The sequence below is a fragment of the Sinohyriopsis cumingii genome, chromosome 18, assembly GCF_028554795.1.
Source record: "Sinohyriopsis cumingii isolate HCF-2022 chromosome 18, ASM2855479v2, whole genome shotgun sequence".
Lineage (NCBI taxonomy): Eukaryota > Metazoa > Mollusca > Bivalvia > Unionida > Unionidae > Sinohyriopsis > Sinohyriopsis cumingii.
The window spans coordinates 38,011,824-38,038,179 of record NC_142978.1 but is presented as its reverse complement, the minus strand read 5'-3'; the positions used below and the strand labels follow the sequence as shown (position 1 = coordinate 38,038,179).

The window sequence follows — 26,356 nt, the reverse complement described above, 5'->3', positions numbered from 1 at the left end:
GAATGGTCGTAGCAATTTTACATTGCAACTATTACAAACATTGAATGTTTTGAAAACCAAAAGTTGTTTCAAAATGGAAATTATCTGACAACTTAAAGTTTTCATTGCACTGAACTACTTTGGCCATTGCTATAGACAACATAGATATGGGCAGATGTACTCTAAAGAAGAACTTGATGCAGCTTATTTTATTTTTCATTCGACAAAAATGCACAGATGGGTTGCACAAGAGATTTGCATATCATAGAACTAAAAGAGTATTGTGAACAGAGTATATACCCACCCATGATGTTCAATAGATAACTGAAATTTTGTACAGAAATCATTTTATCAGTCACAGTGACCTGGGTCGTTGACATCCATGTTCTTCCTACCCCAAAATGAAATTCATCCACAAAGTCTGTTGGTGGTGGGTGGTGAACATTGTGGAGAACTCGGATTATTTTGCTATAATCATTTTTCTTTTCTAGTTATACATGTAGTAACCCTGACCTTATACCTTTCAACCCTGAAAATGATAGGTTATTTATTACTCTAAATCATCCACAAAGTTTATAATCTGTAAATGATGGGGATGTGATTCATTGTTTGCAGCCATTTTCCTTCTATCAGTAAAAGTCACCATGACATTATAGCTTCAGATCCCAAAAATGATAAGGTTCTTCCTAGTCCCAAGTGCAAACCATCCACAAAGTTGGGTAACTATTGATGGTGGACAACTTCAGATATTGTGCTGAAACTAAATTGGCAAGGGAGAGACAAACGGATGAACACAGACAGATATAATAGTAGTTGTTGTTGTTGTTGTAGGGTTTAACGCCATTTTTCAGCACATGATAGGCTATACATGGCGGCCAGTATTAATGGTGGAGGAAGAACCTGGGAAATCCTCGGGAAGAACCACCGAACCTCGAGAAGCTACTGGTAAGCTTTCTCACATACCCACATTGGCCGAATCAAAGATTCGAACCCACACAGACAGAGGTGAGATCGCAGTGATCAGTCAGATATAATAGTATAACATACTCAGCGAAATGGCAAAGGACTAACAGCATTAGCAGTGACACTCCAAAAGTGCATGTATATGATTACATTTAGGACAGGTGTACTTTCTGAAATTTTCTTTTTGCAGGTAATCTAATTCATGCATTGATACAGGTATTTAAATAGCCATAGAAATTGAGTTCTGCTCAACAATGACTAAACAAAAAATATCCCTTCTTATGGTCATCACACATTAGCTCAACATAAAATAACATTCCTGCTTCAGATAAACTGTCTGACCTACTTCTGCCCCCTGCCAGTACTGTCAGTGAATTGAATGAATTTAATTTATTATTTATACTCAGCATATAAGACAAGAACTGCAAACAGCACATATCCAGATTTGAAGTCGCATAATGTGCCAACAGATCTAGGTCTGTATAGTTTGTTAGAATTAATCAGTACAACAAACAACATAGACCCTGATCTGCAGGTGCATTATGCCAAGACAGATATGAATATTTGTTGTTTAAATTTGACTCAACTTATAAGCAAGTATAAATGATAATATTAATTCAATCATCCTGTGTTTTAGTACCCCTCTGACTTTGATTCAGTTATGTGTACTTTACCAAGAGAATTATTTTGCCACGATGTCCAGGGACAAAATATATTTAATATGAACTGAATGAAAATTACATGTGTGTGTGTGTGTGTGTGTATATATATATATATATATATGACAATATTTATTGTTCTTTCGATAGCTGTGAATTAAATTTGAGCATATGATGATGATTTTGCTGGTGTGTTGCCACTTTTGTTACGAATGACGATGCAAAAATTACTAATTTGAATTCTTATTGCTTTTTGATATGTTACATGTCCTGTATTTTAAATTTCTTGATGGAAATCATTTTTGATTTTAAAATACAACTTGTATGCAACCTATTTCCTTACAGTTTGTTTAATTAACCAATATGTGTGTATGACACTAAATCAGGGTTCAAACTCGAATCACCAAAAGAGCAAGAGCCACACGAGGATCAAAGGACCACATCAATTAAACCTTTTCAATAAAGTGAAAGCAACTCATAAAAGGTAGCCAGCTGAAATGTTTGAAACAATTTTTTATCAGAACTGGCTTGCTGTGAGGAAAGAAACAGCATTATTAATAATTTTACAAATTTCAGGGGTTGATGTGGGTCACAGGAAACAACTCAATGGGCCACATGTATCCTATACAGGCCATGTGTTTGAGACCCTTGCCCTAAATTATCTTTTATTGTCTAATTACCCTTTATGTACACCATTTACACTTTATTGATCTGAAACCTTCAAATATTATCTGCACCATCTCACCATTGTGTTTTTATCGTTCAGTAGTAATCAACTTTTTGAATGCATAAATCTCGCCTATAGCCTGCAAGTGCTGGTGTGTCATAAAATCCACAATCAACCAAATAACCAAACGTTTCATCAATTAGTGCAAAGCATATTTTATTCAGTGTTTTCTAAAGAATCATTCACAGTTAAGCTAGTTTAAAGAGACTTGTAGAAAAATGATTTTATTTACAATAATAACAATTAATAAAAATGTTTTATTTCAACAAATCCTTAATGTTTGATATCATAAAATAAATTTTAGAACCAAGCATTTCTTATGTTAGATATATGACATCATTAATTAATTTTAAAATACATGTAAGGTAACAAGACCTTTTGGAGGGTAGCATACCATGACTTCCAAAATGACAGTATAAAAAAAACCCAGCAAAATAGTGTGTGTGTGTGAGATATGGATTTTCAACATAGCTTTAACAACTTTTCAGTTTTCTTGCTACATTTATAGATGTCTAGCACTGGGGTATCATGCCGCAGACATGCAGCATCATGTCCCACCTAGTCACATTATCCTAGCAACAGGCAGACCAGTCCTAACACTAACCTCTTAATGCTGAGCACTAGCGAGGCAGCCGTTGGTACCATTTATAAAGTCTTTAGTATGACTCAGCCGGGGTTCAAACACACGACCTCCCACATCCAAGGTAGACACTCTAACCACTATGCCACTGAAGCAGTCACAAACTAACGTCAATATAACAAATTTCATGGAAGACATAATTTTATCATTCTATTACTACTTGCCACGATATATTCACATAACCAAAATATAATAAATTCATTAAAAATAAATATGTACATCATTGTAACCCAGTGTTGGCCTAAATAATTCCATATCCTTCCAACTATAGGATAAAGACCCATTAATACAGTGGTAAACAGAAGCCTGTCTAAAAAAGTTTGACCATGTTTTGGACACTGGCACACACAACAATCCAAAGGGAAATTATTAAAAGATTTCCTGTAAGCATAACGGAAAAATTACAGGACATGCATCAACAAAGAATAAATATTCCGTATAAATTTTACGACCACAGAACAAGTGTAGCACAGATATTATTGAAAGTCAGTCAAGCATGAAAAGCAGCCAAGGGAAACGATGTAAAATGGTAATATTTCTCCAAACTGTTTCATGTAAAATTCCATGAGGGATGAAAAGTCTGTTTAGGATGTAGCTAAAACGAAATCTGTAGGTAAATAAGCCAAGTCAAAACTCTAATGAAGTTCTTTTAACTTTACCTAACCTCTACCTAACCCCAGTCAAAATGTGTGTCCAAACACTAACCTCTTAATGCTGAGTGCCAAGCAAGGTAGCTGCTAGTTCCATTTGTACAAGTCTTGGTACGACTTGGCTGGGGTTTGAACTCATGCCCCCTGCCATCCAAGGTGGATGCTCTAACCACTTAGACAAATACAGTGGTCATAGTCAAATTGTAACATATTCCCTGTAACCATTATTATCAAGAAATGCTCTGAAAAGAATACCAGTCATAACTTGGTGATTTGATAAAGGTAATAATCTTATGGGAATTATTTAGGCACTTGCCCTAAAAGTTTAAGCTGACACTAAGTATTGCATATACATTTCAAGTACCTAATTAAGTCTCAACCTTAGCAAAAATGGTCCATTCTTGAAAAAAAAATCCCAAAAAACAATCCAACCAATACCAATCCATCCAGAATGATAAATGGAAGACATACAAACGTAACAACTTGTCCAAAAACGTTAAACAGGGTGGAATGTGAATGATGTCACTGATGCCAGGGTGATTGCACAATTTCTCCTTATTCTTTGAATAGTGAAGCTAAAACTGATTTGTTGGAGTACAACATCTCACAACTGACAGAAAAACATCAATGAGCAAATTATTTAAAATAGTCGATTTTTTAAAATATTTTTCATTTATATATATATATATATATATATATATATATATATATATATATATATATCTCTGAAATCATTTACTATATAAACTCTGGACCTTATCACATCCGTGGCGCCACTATGACTCAGTGATTAGCTAATAGGACATGTGACCAAAAGGGTATAAAAACACATTTAAATCGTTGACCCTTGGGCAAGACACTTCACTCCAATTGCCTTTGTAGTAAGTAATCTACTTGTATTGTTCTGACGTAAAACACCAAACCAATCCAGTGTAGTAAAAAAAGAAAAATTAGTCTGAAGTTTATGAGATATTGGCAATAGCCGGTTCTAAAACAGTCTATACCTCGTCTTGATTATGAATAAAAGTCTGTGTAAATATTGACACAAAGTAGAGTTAAAAATCAACAGAGTTTTTGAAAAAAGAAGGAAAGGAAAGCAATTTAAAAAAATAAATATGACTTCTGAGTTTATACAAAAAATATCACAGCTGAGAGAAAAAAATCAAAATATTGAAACCAGATTTTATTTTCTATTTTCTAAAAAAAAGAGCAGTATTTGGTATTTCTAACCTATACTGTGGTAGGATTGGTGTTTATTTGAATGCTATGGACTGATGTCACTACCTAGTTGGCAGATACCTGACCTAGCAAAGGCCAAAGATGTTTGTACATGTCAATCTAAGTTCAAACAAAACATGTTTCAAATATCAGTTGTTGTGCTGCATGGAGCACTCGTCACCTGAGCATTAGCTTAGTAAATTAGGAGATGAGAGTTTAAATCTGGGACTGGACTACTCAAAATAGTGGAAGGAGGGGTAATAGATACAGTATACTTGCTGGTTTGAGAGTATGCTTGGAAGATCCCTATGTTCTACTCTTTTCTTAAATTTGAACTTTTAAAAACAAAATAGCCTTCATTCTATTTTTCTTCAAAATGCGTGACTTGACCCTGCACAAAATCCATCATTTTTACCTGAAATGACCATGCAATTAATACACTTCTACCTTAGTGACTGGTCAGTTTTGTTTCAGAATGATGTCGCAACTGTAAAAACAAGCCTCTGTCAAGTAAAGATAGCAGAAATTCTGAGAATCTAACTCATTATTTTAAGCTTTAGCGCATTCTCTTAGACAAAACTATACTTTAAAAAACCAGATTTTTACACAATGTTCTAGACAGGCACATGTTGCATGTTTTCTCTGTAAATGAGTTTTAACTTTAGGAATTAAAATATGCTGATTCCCACAGATCTTGTGGCTGGTGCATTGTCTGTGCACAAATAACAATCACTAAATTTGCATTCAGGGAGCCTTGCCTTGGTGGAAACTTTCTGTTGTACATTTGGGATTGAAATTTGTTTGCCTTTAGCTTTCTATGTTTTTTGGGATGGATGCCTAAATTGACTAGGCCAACATTTAATTAAACCCAACACACACACACGCGCACACACACACACACACACACACACACACACACACACACACACACAGAGCATATGTTATGATAGAACAAAACTGTCTGGATTCCTAAGGCTCCTTTATAAACAGGTTTAAATTTTTTGTAATGCTAGGCCATGGCTAGGGTTTCCATATGTCCTCTTTTTTAACCTACATGTCCTCTCCCCAACCCCCATATGTTCTCCTTTTTGTTCCTAAAATCTCGATACAGATACAGATACTGATACAATATCCAGTGTCCTCTCTATCTGAAAGGTCAAATATAGTAACCCTAACCATTCCCACACATTAAAATGAACTGTCAGTGCGGATAAAACACTATTTCTAATGTATATCATGTACAATGTTAGACATGTGATATAACCGAGTTTCTAATGGAAGCTGAACACACTTGGTAACAGAATCCTTACCATGATGTCATCAGCATTGCTGACAATTAAAAGTGACACCAACAGTTCACTATCAGTTACACCAGTAGGCAGACTGCTTTATCTCTTAGACAGAATAAAATCTTATCTCCCTCAAGAACTGAAAAATATCTTTCACAATAAATGTATCATGCTACGTCTACTGTTGTTCCATCTAGGGAAATAATGATACGGAAAATCAAGGGAGGCTACTGAAATTTCAAAAAAGAGCTGCTAGGGTTAGTCTTGATGCTGATTCACATTCATATACACTATCAACAAATCTTTTTTAGACCATTAAGTGGCTTCCATTTTAACAGAGAACTCAACTTCACAATGATGTATTAGACTGCAAATATTTACATGTGTTGCCTCTTTCTATATATGCATCTTAACAGTAATTTTAAATTTTTGGAAAATATACAAATATATGAACAAACAACAATATATATTTACCTAAACCAAATTCAGAGATTCAAGATAGCTGCCATGTGAACCACTTTGAAAACCCTATGGTGATATGACCATCCATGAAGAGGGAGTTAGCAGTAACAAAATTTTCAAGATGGCTGCCAATGGTAGCCATATTAGATTTCACATTGGCATAGACATCATCAGATTTTCACTGAAAACCTCGTCTTGATATGATCATCCAATCATGAGTAGGAGTAAGACTTTCAAGCCATAATAGCCCATTTCATACCGAAATTATCTGCTCCATAATTATCTGAATAACCTCCCGAGTTACTTTTTATTCCAGCTAATCAAACACTGGTGGGTACATGTACATAACAAAATGGCATCCATTGTTGTTTAGAAATATTTCAGAAATAAAATTAATTAAATGATTGAAATTTATATGTAAATTATCCACAGACTTTCAAAAACAAATCTGATAAACTCATATGAAACGCATTTTATTATAGTGACATTTTGGATGCACAGAAATAGTTTGAACAACTTGCTCTTTGATTGTCAGGATTAAATTTGTTTACTTTGACACCATTTCCTTACTCACATGTACATGTCCAGATGTAAACAGCTCAAAGCTGCTCTCTCATATGGGTTAGAAATCCGCCCTGGTTTCCAGAAAATAAGACAGGATGGTTCCAATATTAAATTTCGTCAATATCTGCAGGAGCATCACTGTTTAATATGCATTTTTCAACTCAATAAAAGATGTTGAAGTAGTTACAGAAGTTGATGCTGATGCTGAAGCGTTAGCCATATTTTGCCCACCACCTATCAAGTGGCTATTATGGTCAGCTGACCACCCAACACGTGGTCAAAATTCCGAGCAAATTACGAAGTTCACCAAAGTCTGCATGAAATGGGCCATGGATATCCAAGCTTAACCACTTTTTATTTGAATCAACTTGAGCATGGGATGAAATGTGTGTGTGTGTAAAGTTTCAAGGCAACCTTAATCTGCCTGTGTTATATACATCAGATACTATGTTGTTTACAGCTAGACTGAATAAGGTATAAAGTACATGTAGGATGAAATCTCCATGACAAGTAAATACCTTACTTTAGAAAGTCAAGGTCATGTGCCCTCATTTTCATACACACTTGTCAACAGAGAAATGCACAATACAACTATGTGTAAAATTCAACCATATATATTTTGCTTATAACTTCAATCCAACTGCAAACAAAACACCTGATCTGCCATTACATAATGCACAAGCAGATCAGGATCTATGTCTCAGAATCTACTCATTATACCTAATGAACTGTAAAGACCATGATCTGGATCTGTGCAGTTTGGAGTTGGAATTGACTTGTAAGCAAATACAGATGGTCTATTTAAGCTTCTCAATCATGCATTACAGTACATTTGATAAAATGACTGATTAAAGAATGATAAAAAGCAATTAATGAGAAGCAGTAGGTGCTGTAAATACAGTCATGCTAATCATGTTATTACCAAAGTATACTCATCAGAAAACAAATATTATATTCAAGATTTTCTTTCTTTTTGAACAAAGACCTGCACTTAATTTTGCCATTAAAAAATACTGGAGTGCTCATGTGCACTTTTTCTGTATATGCTTATATTCATATATATATTTTTTCAGATTTTACTGCACAAAGAGTAGTTACCGGTAACTCTGAATCCATTTTTCTAACAATCATGTTTAATCCAACATTTCTGAGAACACTGGTTTGCACCATATAAATCAGAGACTGCATAAAAGTACATTGTATAGACATTCTTTGCACAGGTCCTCAATTAAATGGAAATCACGATTCATTTACACAAGCTACATATATACTCCAGCCATATAAACAAGGACCTTCTCAATACTCAAATATGGAACAACTGGATGCAATTTACTGAATCATTAGGCCTAGTCCAGCTGGTAAATGAGCCTACAAGGGTAAAAAAAAAAATCAAGCACTCCTACTGATCTTATTTATACCAACCTACCAGACAATGTGGCTTGTGTTGATGTACCAAAATGTTGGACTTAGTGACCATTATCCTACGTTTTGACAAGAAAGGTTAAATGCAAGAGAAATAAGAAAAATACAAAACTATCACTCACAGATTGTTCAAATTTGTTAATGAAGAACACTTTGTCAATGACCTATATAAAGTTCAATGGAATATGATCCAAAATTTGGATGACATAGATGAAGCTCTGAGGGTGTGGACTGACTTTTTTTATGGATGTAGTCTCTAAGCAGGCAGCAATGAAAGTACATAGAGCAAGTAAAGAATGAAATCCAACCTAACTGGGTTACTACTGAAATTCTAGCCACTATGCGTGTGTGTGATTTGGATTTTTAACATAGCTTTAATGATTTTTCAGTCATATCGCTATGATGTCTGCAGTGTGACAGGTTATAGTGATGTCTAGCACTGGGGCATCATGCTGCAGACATGTAGCATGATGTCCCACCCAGTCACATTATCCTGACACCAGGCCAACCAGTACTAACGCTAACTTCATAATGCTGAGCGCCAAGCGAGGCAGCTGTAAGGTACCATTTTTGTAAGTCTTTGGTATGGCTCGGCCATGGATCGAACCACGACCTCCCGCATCCAAGGCGGACACTCTAACCACTAGGCCACTGGAGCAGTGTCCTAGACACTAAGAAAACACAGACCAATTCAAGGGTATGGGAAACCATGCAAAATATAAAGTATGGAGAAATAAAATAACAAGTATGATTAAAAAAGCTAAAAGAAACTTATTATCAATCATTACTTGAAAACAAAAAGATCAACACAAACTCCATTTGGAAAGTCTTCAATGAACTCAATGGAGAAACACAAAAAGATCAGACAAATAAAATTCACTCACTTCTGGTAAATGAAACCATAGTCACTGATGACACTGACATTACAAATGTTTTCAAGGATTTTTTCACCAACATTACCACAAAATTAAAAGAACCAGTGACAGAAAACAACTTCAATGACATGAAAAAGTTCTGCACCAGCAAAATCTCTATCCCACCACTATCAAAAAACTTGGTTAAAAAATGTCTCAGTGAACTTGATGCCAAGAAAGCTACAGGACTTGATCACATAGGTCCACCACATGGACTGAACATATCAAACATATCAGTAAAAAAGTCAATTTAAGTTAATGGCTTCTCAGCAGGATAAGACATTTTCTCCCTGAAAGGCACAGAAAACTATTTTATAACAGTTACATACAACCCTATTTAGACCACTGTAATACAGTATAGGGGTAATTCAAATGATAAAAACATAGGAAAGCTGGCACATTTTCAAAAAGAACATTTGGGCTAATATCAATCCAGAAAGAAAGCAAGGAAAATTTAGCTGGTAGGTTAAACATATTGCCCATTAAAGACCGAATCCTTTTAAGAAAAGCCAAATTAATGTACACATGGTTCCAACACTTTTCTAAATACAGATTTCCAGGTCTTTTCCAGGAGGAAATTAATTTTTTCAAGGTTAACACATGACCATTACTGAATGGAATTAAAGAACATTTTGGATTATAAAACATGTATTTTCCAAATCTGAAGATGTTTCTCTTTCAAGACTCTCCAAAACATATATGTCAGAAAAGATGATCATGTTCAAAACGACAAAATGAGTCACATGAAACAAATTTGACTATATTTTCATAAATTGGCATTTAAAACCATTTCAATGTACAGAATACAGATGTTATCGTTACTTTGCTGATGTGCATTATGTTGCAACATGGAAACAACATAATGAGCATACATTATTTTGTTTCCTTTCAAACCTTTAATTCCAAATAATTCTAGAGCAATATGTGTGCATGTTATACAAAGTAAACATTTCCTATCACAGTATGAAAAATATCCCAATAAATGCTAGGTTTTAGAATCTTATCTTGTTACGAAAAAACTTTAACCCTGAAATTATGTGTGCCAATAAAATCTCAAACAAGATTTTTCAACCAACCGAAACACCTTATGCCGATTTGGTTAAAAATTCTATCATTTAAAGACATTTACAAAAGGGTTGATTTAAATTTTGACAAAATCACCTTCAAAATTATATATTATACATTGTTTAACAAGCAACTGAATTTTCTGTAAAATCAACTTGTCTTCTTGTAGTTCAATAAACCAGTCCCCAAACCTGTATTGATACATGGGCTCTTATCGTTTCTTATAATAAAAGGGACGACAATTTCTCCTGTGTTCCATTTAAGATCTGAAACCAATGCTTCAAGCTACCTGTCACTGTGTAATAGTTCCGCACCAAAGTTCAGCTCAGAGATTCAAAAATTTTATAATCCGGGTTTCCAACGAATATTTCAACCCCATTTTTCACATTTGGACATTCTGGATGGAGTGTGGGTTCAGAGCAATTACATATCAAATTTGGAATCTGCCGTCACTGTAAGATAGCTTACCAGTGGGTCTAGCAAATTTAAACTAGATTATATCAACTTATACCTGCATGAAATCCATAGAAAAATTATGTACTTTCTCAAAAATGACAAGTATTATAATCGTTATGTCTTTAATCCGTAGACAGACTAGATGAAACTCAGCATAGATGAAACCTGACCCAGTACTTGCCATTTGCGTTAATAGTCACAGGACTTCACAAATCTCAAACAACGACATTGGAAGTCCAATAGGCATGTGATATCAACAGCAAACTCTTTTTAAATGTTGTTGTACAAAATTTCAATTATACTAAATGAAAGTCTGATACCTTTTGTAAAAACCAGAAAGAACATATAATTCTCAACATATTTTGAGAACAACTACAAGAAACTTGGCCAGTCTGATTCAACAAGCAGAGTAGTCTGGTTACCTGCTTCGTATGCTCCCTACGTAAGAGAGCACATGTCAACGTGGTAATCACGTGATACAACAAAAAAATTTGGTCTCAGAATAAATAGAGTTTTGTGCTCTTTCGTTTTTGTATTTTTATTACAACCAGTATACAACTTTCATTTAATATTTTTTTCTGCAATATTTGAAAATGACATTGTGAGATTCTGTGCACTTGTGCAACATGCTATCGAAATCACTAGTACCAACTCAAATTTCATCAACGCATTAGGTTTCATCGTCTTTCAGCAGATTAAAAACATAATGATTTTAATACTCTTGCAATTTCTGAGAAAATAAATAATTTTCATATTGATTTCATGCAGGTATAACACCACCATGTTGGCCTCTTGTGATGCTAGACTGGTTTTCATACCTTCCATATATAAAAAAATATGGATATCTAGCTGTCTGCGAAACAAAAGTCTACTAGATGAATCTAATCCACTGAACATTTGGATTGTCTCAACAAATATATTTAAAGCAAGCACCCAAATGATCCATGCTGCAACCTCCTAATATTCTGGTTAGAAATCGATAAATTAAACTCATGATCAGTTCAGTTATGACTCAATTACATAATTGTTTCGGGCATCATGTTGTGGAGAAAAATTCCAGGGTTTTTAATTACTTTCATCAACATTTGCAAAATTCAAGAACTTTTCACGATCAGAAATTTTTAAAATCATTTTCACCAACTTTTTCCCAATTTCCTGGTAGCGTGGGAACCCTGTGTACAGGATATGCAATGATAGTGCTCCTGAATATTTATAATCACCATTTCAGTTTAGGCTACCTTTCAATACTCCCCAACTGTGATGTCTAGCAAACAGTATAAAATTCCCAAACCAAATAAGGAATTATTTAAAAAAAGTTTCCAATACTCTGAAGCTTTGCTCTGGAATAGTATTCCAGCTGAGATTAGAAGTGCCCACTATTTCAGTCTTTCAAACCCAATATATCTAGTGGCTTCAGAGAAGCAGCTAAAATAAATAAATTCCTTTGTATGAGGGCCTCAAGGTAGATTAGTTCTTAGCTAATTGTTTTACCCTCTTTAAATAAAGTCATTATTATTATTATTATTATTATAAAAAGTTATCAAGTATGTGTCAATCAAAACATAAGAGAAAGAGTGGGGGGGGGGTAGGTTAAGTGTTAGTACAAAAACCTGACACTCTAGCTATTAAATCTGAACAAAAATGAAAATGATCTAATAATAGATCAGTTTTGTGCAAAAGATCTAAATAGACTTGCCTGTTACCAGTAATTGGAACTGTACAACCGAATTCGACACAGGTTCTTACATACATGTATGCAGACTATTAAACAAATAAATGCAAGCACTATTGTACATACTTGCTTATTGAGTCCAACTGCAAAACACACAGACCCAGATTTTCCATTGCATGATGTGCCAACATATCTGGTTCTGTGTAGTTTGTTAGGAGTACTTAGTAGAACAAACAAAACAGACCTTGATCTGCAGTCACATTATGATGCAGCAGATCGGGATATTTGTTGTTTGCAATTTGACTTAAACAAGCATATATAGTACCTAACAACCTTCTATAGCATCCAGAATTAAGCAATGAAATCCAACATCCAGAATTAACCAATGAAATCCCACATCCAGAATTAACCAATGAAATCCCACATTCAGAATTAACCAATGAAATCCAACATCCAGAATTAACCAATGAAATCCCACATCCAGAATTAACCAATGAAATCCCACATCCAGAATTAATGAATGAAATCCAACATCTAGAATTAACCAACGCCACATTAAAATCACTGCTGTGAAAAATATTTTACTTGAGCTGACCCTTATGAGAACAAAGGGCCAGAGGTCATGAGTGGTCTAAGGTGATCGCCTTTACAGATCACTCACACATATCACCTCTGTCCACACATGTTCAAATTGCAGCTCGACCGACCTGGGTATGCAAGAAAGCTTGCCAATAACTAAATGTGGGTCCATGGTTTTACCTGGGGTCTTACCAGGTTCTTTCCCCACCAAAATATTATGGCTGCCTTGAATAGCAAGCATATCATGTGCTAAAAAAAACCCAACATTAAATGCCACAAAACTAAGCTTGTGGTGATAATAATTGTCTAAAACTAAATTACTTGTATGATGCAAGCTTTGTAAGTGCAAGAAGTTAATTTTAACATTACAATCAAGCCAAATGAACTACATTCTGAGCTTGGGGAGGTTGATTAACTCATTTGGAGGTTTTTGTCGTTTTTGCCTGAAATCTGAGTAAGAAAAACATTTTGGGTGCTATTTCTGAATACATCATAATGCATCAACTTTCAACAGATTTTCCATGAGACTAATGCCTAGTTATATTAGAAACATTGTTTTCCATTGGTTATTTTGCTTGCGCATGAGCCAAAGGGTAAAAGTGGAGTTTGTTGTTGGTTTTTTTTTTGCTTAATGGACCCATAATTTTCGTATGGTCACCACTCCTTATTCCAAATGCCCACCTTATCCTAGTTTTTGCAAAGGTTCACCTGTCTGTGTGCAGTTCAGACTGGTCTGCCTTAGATCTGAGGCCAAAAGGTCTAAAATCTGGATACAAAATCTGATTCCGATCACAAGCGGATTTTGGGTGAGAAAAAACGGTTTAAAAAAATTTGGTTTTTCCCTCTGTATTTTGTAGTGCAACTTCCAAATTATTTGGTATCATTGTAGAGCTAATCTGTCTGCTTTTTTGTAATACCACCCATTTTGGTGTATTTTAAATGACCATGATGCTGGAGAGCTCGAAAGTAGGGTACAGCCTCATCATGCCTACAGGTGGGATGGGGGCTGAATGAGTTAATAAATATAGTATCATACCCTGACCGTTTTTATTATCAACTTTGCACTTCGTACTAATCCAAACTGTTCATAGATAACTGATAATTGCTGCATTTCACTGTGGTTTGCTTCAGTTGTTTTAACAGTTCATACAGTGCATCAGTGCTGTCCCCAGCTCTGAGCCAGTACAGCACTTTTTGGAAGAAAATAAAACTTATAATAATAATAATAATAATAATAATAATACATGTATGATGTTTATTTGTAAAACGCTCAGTCACTATTCACTGTTAGAAGAAACAGCCAAATATTCTGGCCTCAGAGAAAGGAGATGAAAGGAGACCACATATGAAAGGCAGTAGAAAGACTTCAAGGTACTAATACTAGTAATTTATTAAATTCATAAGTCACATAAATAATTTAATTATGGAAGAATATTCACTCTATTCTAAATAGAAAGCCTGCATGTTTATGTACATAGCTTCCCTTACATTATGCTTGCCTACTGAGCTAATAATCATGCATTCCAGCTGTTTCCTTTGACCTTAATCAAGTCTATTATTGAGATATGCATATGGCCCTGTGGGCTTTTCAGTGATAATACATGTATATTCATCGCAATAATTAAGTTCATCTTCACTGTAACCATGGCCAGATAAAAAAACATATGCGTGGTTCTGGTTACAATGAAAAAAAATTTGTTGGGTAAATAGGTCAGTTCAAACATTAGGGTGAGATGGGGTGGTGTCATCCAGACAAATTTAAAAGCATGGAAGAAAAATAAGAACCATACTCAGTCACAGACTTGTGAATTGTCACCTTGTTATTTACAATATCACATAACATTAAACCAAGCTGTCAAAAAAATAAAACAAAAAGGGAAAATACACAACAATATATGATATTACTTTCATTTTCCAGATTCTAAATGGGGGGCCCCAAGTGGCCGAGTGGTCTAAAGCGCTCTCCGTTACGGATCACTGCCATCTCACCTCTGTCTGCGTGGGTTCCAGTCTAGGATTCGACCAATGTGGGTATGTGAGAAAGCTTGCCAGTAGCTTCTCGTGGGTTGGTGGTTCTTCCTGGGGTTTTCCCGGAATCTTCCTCCACCATTAATACTGGCCGCCATACATAGCCTATCATGGCGTTAAACCCCACAACAACAACAACAACAACAACAACAGATTCTAAATGTTTAGATTACTTGACTGTTCCTGTGACATCCATATTTCACGGAATTGATCTCGGGTAAAAACATTTAAAAATCATTTTTTGATTGAGAAGAAATAAATTCCAACTAGAAGGACTTTTCACTGTTGTAAGATAAATACAAAGTATCAATGAAAATCCAATATATCTGAGGTCAAATCTGTCCATATTGAAAGAATTTCAAACTTTATGAATCTTTTTTCTTCTAGCACTGACACAGAAACAGAAGCAATAGTTGGAAAAAGTATCAAGGGGGGGGGAGGCAAAACAAACATAACAGTGTCCAAAACATAATTAATTCCAAGAGATCTTCCAATAATAGGTATAAGGCTTCACCAAAATATACAGCAAACATACAGAACCAATCAACTGGTGTGCTACAAAGGTGAATGCATGCCTCCAGTTGCTATTATAAGAACATATATGGTCTAGGTCCCTTGTAACATCAAAGGCCATGATATGACTTTGAATTATATATATATGATAAATACAATTTTATATATAGCAATTTATAATATAAGATCAGGAATAGAAAGCATGTACAATGGATCTTAATTATTATGCATTCAAATGACATTTTGTTAATCCATGATTGATACAGTGAAATTCTAGATAATGAACAGTAAGATATCCACACTACACTATAAAATTCTGTGCTCTTACAAAATTTCATTTCAAAAACTTTCAGTCCAAACAAAATAAGTTTATCATTTTCAAAAACTCTAGCACTTCTACAAATTATCATCTCAGTTTATGTAAGTCTGACAGGGTCAAGAGTAATCACATTTTATGGAAACAGTGGAACATGTGATATTTTCCAGACTTGGTGCCTTAAAAAACAGACCAAAGAAAATCTTTGTAACATTTTGGCTAAAAACCTGGTTCTTAAAAGAAATTCCTTCCATCATCAAACTTCAATATTTAATCATGATTCTAATGTAAGCATGTATATGTATTTCATAAAAAAATGTAAAAAAATCTATTCATTGCTTTTTCTAAAAAATAGTTACTTACCCAAGCAAATCAATGACTGTCTGACAAGAAACTTTTGTGTGCACATATATATAACATGTACTCTCTGTGGTCATTTCAGTTTTTGTTTTTCTAAACATTTTTAATAATGCACAAAGCCATGTTTGCAATATGTATGGTTAATATTCACCCAAGACACTGTTACAATACTATCACTGTCAGATAACTGATATGGCAAAATGTAATCAACAATCTCCTTCATCTCTTTCGCCATGAGTGTTGAGTACCATTGTGATGTATGAGTACCATGTGATTGCATGCTGAGTATCGTGATTGCATGCTGAGTATCATGTGACTGCATGCTCCTGAGTACCATGTGACTGCATGCTCCTGAGTACCATGTGACTGCATGCTGAGTATCATGTGTAATGTATGGCAAGTAGCATGTGACTGCATGCTGAGTATCATGTGTAATGTATGGCAAGTAGCATGTGACTGCATGCTGAGTATCATGTGTGATGTATGGTGTATGGCAAGTAACATAATTGCATTCTGAGTACCATGTGACTGCATGCTGAGTATCATGTGTAATGTATGGCAAGTAGCATGTGACTGCATGCTGAGTATCATGTGTAATGTATGGCAAGGTGCATGTGACTGCATGCTGAGTATCATGTGTAATGTATGGCAAGGAGCATGTGACTGCATGCTGAGTATCATGTGTGATGTATGGTGTATGGCAAGTAACATAATTGCATGCTGAGTACCATGTGACTGCATGCTGCTGAGTACCATGTGTGATGTATGGCAAGTAACATGTGATTGCATGCTGAATACCATGTAACTGCATGATGCTGAGTACTATGTGTGATGAATGGCAAGTACCATGTGATGGCATGCTGAGTACCATGTGATTGCATGCTCATGAATATCATGTGATTGTATGCTTATTACCACTTGATGTATGATGAGTACCATGTGACTGCATGCCGAGTATCATGTGATAATGAGTACTATGTGTAATGCGTGCTGAGTACCATGTGACTGCATGCAGAGTACCATGTGATTGCATGCTAAATACAATGTGTGATATATGATGAGTACCATGTGTTGTGTGTGCTGTGTGCTGAGTAGCATGTGTGCTAAGAAAAAACAAGCCTGAAGTGGGTTAATTCATTCTGAATGTCAGAAAAGATATGTCTAAGAGTTCAGTTATCGAAGTCAATATAGACACTTTTAAAACAAGTCCAGATAAAATGCAATACACAAGGCCTTGTTGGGTTTACTGAAAACAAACCTATTTTATTATATGAAAATTTCATTAGAACATACAAAATTTGGACTCCATATGAAGTTATCTAAATATGCATGACTAACTTTTTGGGTAAATTTAAAAAGTGAGTTAGAATTAGGGAAGCTGTCAGGCCCACACAAAAATAAATGTCCTTTGAAAGGACTGGTACTCTACTATCCAAACTTTTTTTTCCAGGAATTCAAGATAAGACCATTTCTTCTGTATAACTGCCGAGTATTTAAACCATCTGTGACATTTTTTAGTGACAAGATTTTCAAATTAGCCTCCATGACAGTCATAGATTGACTAAGATTGGCACGATTTTCATTCACGACAAACTAGACACCATTAAAAGACTTATGTGAGAATTCCCATGTCAATATGACAATACATTCAGGAGAATTAGTGACAAGATTTTGAATATGTTCATTGTGGCAGTCATATTGGATAAAAAAACAATGGAATTAGGCAATACTGGTCAGGTGACTGGTTACATCAGAACGAATTTAATAGGCTGGAGGAGGCTTCCACAAGGAGTCTATTCTTCTGAACCAATCGCTGGACTCCTTGAAACCATTATACAGACTATGAAGAATTTTCCTAGGAATGCATCTGGATGGATCAGGTGCTGAATGGTGAACAGTTGAATTAAAAGTCAATAGGCTAAAAACTAAACCCGACTATGACATGGAATATGATTTTAAAAAAAAGAAAACAACAGTTCAGAGATTCCTGGCTGCAGAAGTACATCCTTGGCTCAGGGCCAATGAAGATCAAACAACTCCATCTTGTAATATAGGTAAGAGATACACCTCAACTGCAGATAAAACCAATGGATTATTTGCAGGATAGGTTACCACAATGAAGGCACACTGTTAACACACTAATAAAAATGCAAAGCACAATAATGTCAGTTTAAAACTGATAATGAAAAGGCCAAATCTGTGAAAAAAGTGGATGATTTAGACCGAGTTATCAGTAAATACAATGTCAGCCAAATGGAGCATTACAAGAAGCTGGTTAACACAGCATCAGCTGAAAAAATGTTGTTCAGACTGAATACAGACAAGTGGGTCTTTTATATGGACAAGTAAACTTCTTAATTTACTTGTCCATGGACAACTTGATTTGACATAATTTCTGCACCCCTGCTTGTAGTGTACCCTATTGATAAGTAAGGGACAGGCAACCTGTGGAAAGAAATGACCATGAAAACTAAAATAACGGTTCCAACAGTGAAACCATTGAGTCTATGAAGTTACCCACTCAAGCTCACAAATTAAAAAAGGAAGCATTACAAAGGTACCAAAGTGAAAACATAAGAACAAAGACACATCTAAAACTTCTTTGTTTTAACTGACCTATTACAAGATTCTTTAATTGGCTGCTCAGGTGGAAGTGATCTAAGCACCATTTTCATTTAAGACCAGCTAGAAATAATAAAAACTCCTGTTATAAAATAACATGTCAACATTACTTTCCATTCAGGACAAGTAATTATGTGATTTCCAAGATGGCTGCCATAGTGGTAATATTGGACATTTATCGGTACCATTTTCACTTAGGACCAACATGACATGACAAGTCTTTTTAGCATAAAGCCCATGTTTATGTGGTCATCACTTTATGATGATAGGTGGTAAGATTTTTAAGATGGCTTTTAAATCTGGTGTCTATAATGGATGTCTATAAATGCAATACCATTTGTGTGTAAGTGTGTGTGTGTGTGCATGTGCAGTTTTATCTGAATCATCAAACTAGCAGCATTAACAAACTTGTGCTAATGGACTGATGAATGACACACAAACAGACCATCCCATAAGATCTTCTGGTTTTCAGGACTATATATCTGTAACAGAACACTCCTGTTGTTATGTAAGGCTTTATGGGTAGAAAGCAATCCTAAATTCTCAACTGACAGTATGCAGCATTCTTTTTATTGCTAGTACTCATATTTCGTATTTTTTTCATCATCTCACCATTTCTGTTTTGGCTAGTGAGTATTTTCCTCATAGTAATAGGTTCAGCTAATGACAGTGTTGTCCTTAGAACATAATGCTGTACTTGGTATGAAAATATCGCAAATGTTGGAAGTGGAGAATTACTTTTTAAATGAAATTGGTAAGATCTGGAATGATATTTAACATCTACAATGAAGGTGATAACATAGGACAGTAAGCAGGCACAAGAGGTATATATGTACAGTTAATTCAATGATAACATAGGACAGTAAGCAGGCACAAGAGGTATATATGTATAGTTAATTCAATGATAACATAGGACAGTAAGCAGGCACAAGAGGTATGTATGTATGGTTAATTCAATAATAACACAGGACAGTAAGCAGGCACAAGATGTATATATGTATAGTTAATTAAATGATAACACAGGACAGTAAGCAGGCACAAGAGGTATGTATGTATGGTTAATTCAATGATAACATAGGACAGTAAGCAGGCACAAGAGGTATATATCTATAGTTAATTCAATGATAACATAGGACAGTAAGCAGGCACAAGAGGTATATATCTATAGTTAATTCAATGATAACATAGGACAGTAAGCAGGCACAAGAGGTATGTATGTATAGTTAAATCAGTGATAACACAGGACAGTAAGCAGGCACAAGAGGTATGTATGTATAGTTAATTCAATGATAACACGGGACAGTAAGCAGGCACAAGAGGTATGTATGTATGGTTAATTCAATGATAACATAAGACAGTAAGCAGGCACAAGAGGTATATATGTATAGTTAATTCAATGATAACATAGGACAGTAAGAAGGTACAAGAGGTATGTATGTAAATTCAATGATAACATAGGACAGTAAACAGGCACAAGAGGTATGTATGTATGTATGGTTAATTCAATGATAACATATGACAGTAAGCAGGCACAAGAGGTATGTATGTATGGTTAATTCAATGATAACATAGGACAGTAAGCAGGTACAAGAGGTATGTATGTGGTTAATTCAATGATGCAAGAAAAGAGCTAAATTGGACAGCATGTAAAACCACTTATTCAATGCAGAATAGACCGTTTAACACATTAACCCCTAGCGAAGAGTTAACGTGGCAGGAGGTAGTAGCCTACTGCCGAGCTCTGTAGTGTCACGGTCATACATGATACACTGAAGTGGGTGGTATTATAGAAAGTTGGACAAATGTAGCTCTAAAATGATACCAAATAATCTGGAATATCTAGTTGCACTACAAAATACACATTTTTCTACCCAAAATTCGCCCGTGGTCGGAATCCGAGTTTGTGTCAGGATTTTAGACTTTTTTGGTCTCAGATCTAAGGCAAACCAGTATGAACCTTATGAACCTTTGAAAAAAAATAGGATAAGATAAGCATTTGGAATAAAGAGTGGTCTCCATACTAAAATAATGGCTCCTTTTAGCAAAAAAAATAATAAAAAAATAAATAAATAAATCCAACTTTTACCCTTTCGCTCATGTGTGAGCCAAATAAACAATGAAAAACGATGTTTCTAAAACAACTAGGCAGGATGTTATTGAAAGATCACCTGGGATTTGGTGTTTTCAGATCTATTCAGAAATATCTTTCAAAATGCGTTTCCTACTTGATTTTCAGGCAAAAATGACAAAAACCTCCAGGGGTTAACGTGTTAAAATTCCCCCATCTCCAAAAGAAAGCAACCCTGCTGCTGTAAACACCTGCTGAATCGCATTTACATCAAATTCCTGATTAAATATTAAATGCACAAGTTTAACAATAGACGGAAATCATTCCAAAAAAGTTATTCATTTAAGCTAATAACTTGCAACAATCTGTGTTGTTTTAGAGCACTTGAATATGTTGAAAATACCCACATGGTCCATGTTTTCACAAGGTCCACACTGTATCAGGCAGACAGGGAATGAAATGATAATTTCTTTGGATGTACCATATATACTCCCCTACATGTTTTCAAAAAGCACACACTGTATCAGGCAGACAGGGACTGAAATGATAATTTCTTTGGATATACTCCCTTACATGTTTTCACAAGGTCCACACTGTATCAGGCAGACAGGGACTGAAATGATAATTTCTTTGGATATACTCCCTTACATGTTAAGTCCAGCTGCAAACAGCACAGACTCTGATCTATCGCCACATAGTGTGATGTCAGATCAGGGTCTACACTGTTTGTTCTATTGACTACTCATAAAAAAAAACACAGCAAAGACTGAGATCTGTCAAAACACTGTGTGACAGCAGATCTGAGTCTATGCAGTTTGACAAAATGTATGAGTAAGTATATACAATTTGTCAAGATGGCTGACAAAGATAGCAGAGTGCAAGAAAAGTAACTACAACTTAGGTGATGGGTTATAAACTGACAATCCAACCATGATGCATCTGCATTGAGATGTAGAGATCCATCATAAGGTGTATCACAGCTGTCATGTACAAGCCAATTACCTGTCCTACCTTGTGAGCCAAACAATAACAATCAGACATCCTGTGTCAGTTTATGCAAAGATTATTTCTGCCCTTTATGAAGTTCTTAACATGGTCCAAACACATTATTTGGTTAACCATTTTGTCAAGTGTGCAATTTAATTCAGAGTACAGAATTCATTTTTTCAGCAATATACAGTTTTGTTACTAAACAACATGTCAAAACATCTTACTATTGTTCCTGTTGTTTTGCTTAATATGCCTTGATCATGTATTAATGTTAGCAGTTCAAGACAATAACGGCAGCCACAACAGCTCAGTTGGGAAAGTATTTGACTCCTATTCCCAGGGTCACTGGTTCAATACCTACCCTGAGCCCACCCTGGATCACCTGCTATTTTTTTATGCCCTTGTGAAAGGCACTTGACCCCATTTTGTCAGCATGATATAGCCAACAATGTGTTCAAAGTACTGTTAATACCAACAAAAATGACCAGACATCAAGACCATAGATTTGTATTTTAAAAAAAACACTTGCTGCTGTAATCTCTCTATAACGATACTGAACAATTACTTGCACTCTACATAACGCATACACCCTTTTATAATACTGGTACTAACATCATAAAAGAACAGGTATCAATGACCACAAATATGAAAACCCTTCCAGAATTAATTTCTCTAGTAAAAGAACTATTAGACTATGGAATTGAAATAAACAGCTTGAAAAAAGAGAAACTGGAATAGAAATTTTACATGATTATTCCTGAAGAGATGCAGCAGCGTACATGTATTACTGTTTATGTCAATATTTAATTCTCTTCTACATCAAAAGTAATTGTTTCTTTTTCTCCCCTTTTCACTCCCTCCCTATTCTCAAAGAAAATTATGCTACCTTATTTTTAAATTATCAAAAAGACCAACAGGCCAATAAACTATTCAACCACATGACAGGTGCAGAAAATAAGAAAAAGCAATACGAAAAATATGTGGGGGTCTCAAAGTAATCATTCCACTTTAGGTTACAACTTAAAATCCAAATAATTAGATACTAGATCCTAAGGCCAAAACAAAAATGTGTTTCAGTCAACGAACCATCCCTGTTTTTCACTGCCAGCCCTAGTACATTCTTACCCAAAGGGAAAAAAGAAATTTAAAAAAAAAGAAATTTAAAAAATATTCCTGAAATTGATTTGTGCATCTAACTGAGCCAGTTTGCCTAGTACTTGATGCACATAGTACAATATATATACTAATCATTATATTATACATAATGTAAAAAAAAATATACCTATATAAAACCAGTGCAACTGGAAACATTTTTTTTTTTGCATAATGAGAAAATTGGACAAAAATCAAAAACATTTTTCATACATTACTTTCAGGAATCAATATTACCAAGATAAAAAACACCACTTGTTGCAAACACAAAAATTAGGAACCCATAAATCAAACTGAACTCTCATTACCAATCATTACTTACAAATTATAAATGTTTTCCTTAAAATATCATGATCGCTTCCTTTTTAAAAGGAAACTTGTTTCAAACTTTACTGGGATGGAAGGGAATTAATTCACAGTAACTTGACAATGTGACAAAGCAGTCTGGTTCATTTTACACTCATTAGCATCTTAAATGCTGCTAAAAGACACAGTTGCTGATATAAAATGAATTCAAAACATTGGGCTAAAATGCCTTGTGGTCTAATGTAACTTCCATGACTAGCAACAACAACGCAAGGGTCTGCATGTTCTTACCAAGAAGTATCCCTATAAAGTACGTGACCAGCATTAAAAAGTTGCAGCCTTGAGGATGAAGAATATGTCTAACGTGGTCTAATTTAATCCATCCATCCATCCATACATACACACACACAAACACACACAGCCACAGACATAAGTATTTTCAAGCCAAACATTATACATGCAGTCACAGAAGTATGATGCATCACACATGTCTGAAATTTGGCGTTATGACCTTCGGGTCAATTTCATGGGTGTGAGTGAAAATGAGTGTTTGGGGGAATAAAGAAGGGTCTGAGTATTTAGGGGAATAGAGAAAAGTGTTTGGAATATGCAGCAGAAAGCATGGAGATTTGCACTGTTCAAACACTGCAGTTGCTCTAGTTTTCTTTAACTTTTCCGTCAGCTAAAAAAACAAAACAAATACTGTACTGGAATGAAACAAAACAATATTTGAGCCCATACATTATTATCATTGCCTTAGTTCATCCTTAACTGGGGCCCTGGGCGGCTGAGTGGTCTAATGCACTCACCTTATGGATCTCTGCCATTTCACCTCTGACTGCTCTTCATCGACCAGGTAAACTGGCCACCATTTATAGCCTATCATGTGCTGAAAAATGGTATTAAACCCAAACCAACAACATCCTTTATGTTCTGTTATCTACTATTTTACTGTATGGAGAGAACCCTGCAATTCTTCTTACATCCTGAGACTAAACAGCTTTCAGAAATGACCAGCCAGGGTGATTTTAAATAAGACAATTTAACATCTACATCACATCTTTTCAAGACTAAAATGGATACCAATTTACAACCATGTTCTTTTGAGAAAAGTTGTTTGTACTGTCATAGTCTAAATCAGTTTAGCACCAGAGTATTGTACTGTTCAAGCTTGTCAAGTGAAAACAATGATTTATATTTACCAAAAGTTAGGACACAGTATCAGCATTCCCCCTAGGTGTACAAGATTAAGAGTCTAAATACCCATTTTGTTAAAGGGGGGGTGGGGGAATAAAAAAACAAACGCTGGTGCCAGAAGTGTGGGTCTCTAAGACACACAAATGAGAGTAAAGGGAAATACTGGAGTGTTTAAAAAAAATATTTTACTTATGCCAGTACATTTTTATAGAACAAGCACTTATATTTCTGCTTTTTTAGGATTCTCTGCAAATATTTTAATAAGTGATCCTGATTTTACGATTGCGTAACATTTGCATGTGATAGATGTGATACATCTATGTACTAATATAATGTTAATCTTGTATAATTTGAATAACTTCTACATGTGTGATTTGGATTGTTAACGTAGCTTTAACAATACAATGTTTAAGTCTTATTACTACGATGTCTGCAGTGTTGCAGTTTATAGTGAAGTCTCTAGCATTGGGGCATCATGCCACAGACATGTAGCATGATGTCCCACCCAGTCACATTATCCTGACACCAGACTGACCAATCCTATTAATAGCCTCTTAATGCTGAGCACCAAACAAGGCAGCTGCTAGTATCCTTTTAAGAAGTCTTTGGTCTGAGGTTCGAACCCATAACCTCCCGCATCCGAGACGGACGTTCTAACCACTTAGGCCACTCCAGTAGTCTTGTATTAGCTTATGTTGTATATGTACTGTAGATGTTACCTTTATTGATATTTACTGCTCACATGAATATTCATTTTAAATAGTTAATTAGACCACTCAGGATGATATTATTATTACTATTATTATTATTATTATTATTATTTTTATAAATATTAGTCTGTATAGATATGATTTATATTGAGAGTCAAGTTTAGGAGCTTTCTCATTGATAATTTCTTTAATCTCATTTATACTTGAATTATGTATTTTTTGACGCTTGAAAATCTAAATACTGTACCTATGCAAATTTTTGGTCAATGACCGATAGCAAAACTCAGGTAAGCAGAACAAAAGCCATGTATTACAATGATCCCAAACTACTGTATTATATTTAACTTCTTTCAATATGCCTTTGTAATTCCCTTGGTGCAATTAGTTCATTAACAATGCATACTATTTAACAAGGTTTTGTTTTGACCAGGACAGACTCTACATGGCAGCCAGTAATTCTGTTGACATGTTTTACCAACTGAACTACCATGGCTCCCTATATCAGATGGCAGACTTCGAGCATTCCTGTTTGTTCAAGGATGAATTACCTATACACTGCACTGCATTTCTTCCAAAATCTTGTCACCTGACAAAATTCTCAAAACACTGTCTCTACTTGCTTACAAGCTGAGTGCAACTAAAAGCTGTAGAAACCCAGATCTACCATCACATAATGTACAAGGAGACCTTGGTCTATGCAGATTGTTAGAAGTAATCAGTGAAAAAACAACAACACAGACCCTGATCTGCCTGCACATTATGCAACAGCAAATCAAGGTCAGTATTGCCTGCAGAGGGAACAGACTTACAAGCAAGTGTACACTGTAGTTCCCTG

General features: G+C 35.1%; 1 protein-coding gene across 9 annotated transcripts in view; it reads right to left on the bottom strand.

Moving 5' to 3' along the window:
- LOC149776422 (histone deacetylase 5-like) overlaps positions 1-26,356 on the bottom strand; it is a 348,169-nt gene that overhangs the window by 215,365 nt on the left and 106,448 nt on the right. The window contains exon 1 of one of the 9 annotated variants that reach the window (XM_089940843.1): positions 7,162-7,446. The exons of the other annotated variants lie outside the window; for them this stretch is intronic. The gene's annotated coding sequence lies outside the window, so the exon portion shown is untranslated. Of the gene's footprint in view, positions 1-7,161; positions 7,447-26,356 lie in introns of those variants that run through there. 9 annotated transcript variants of the gene reach the window in all.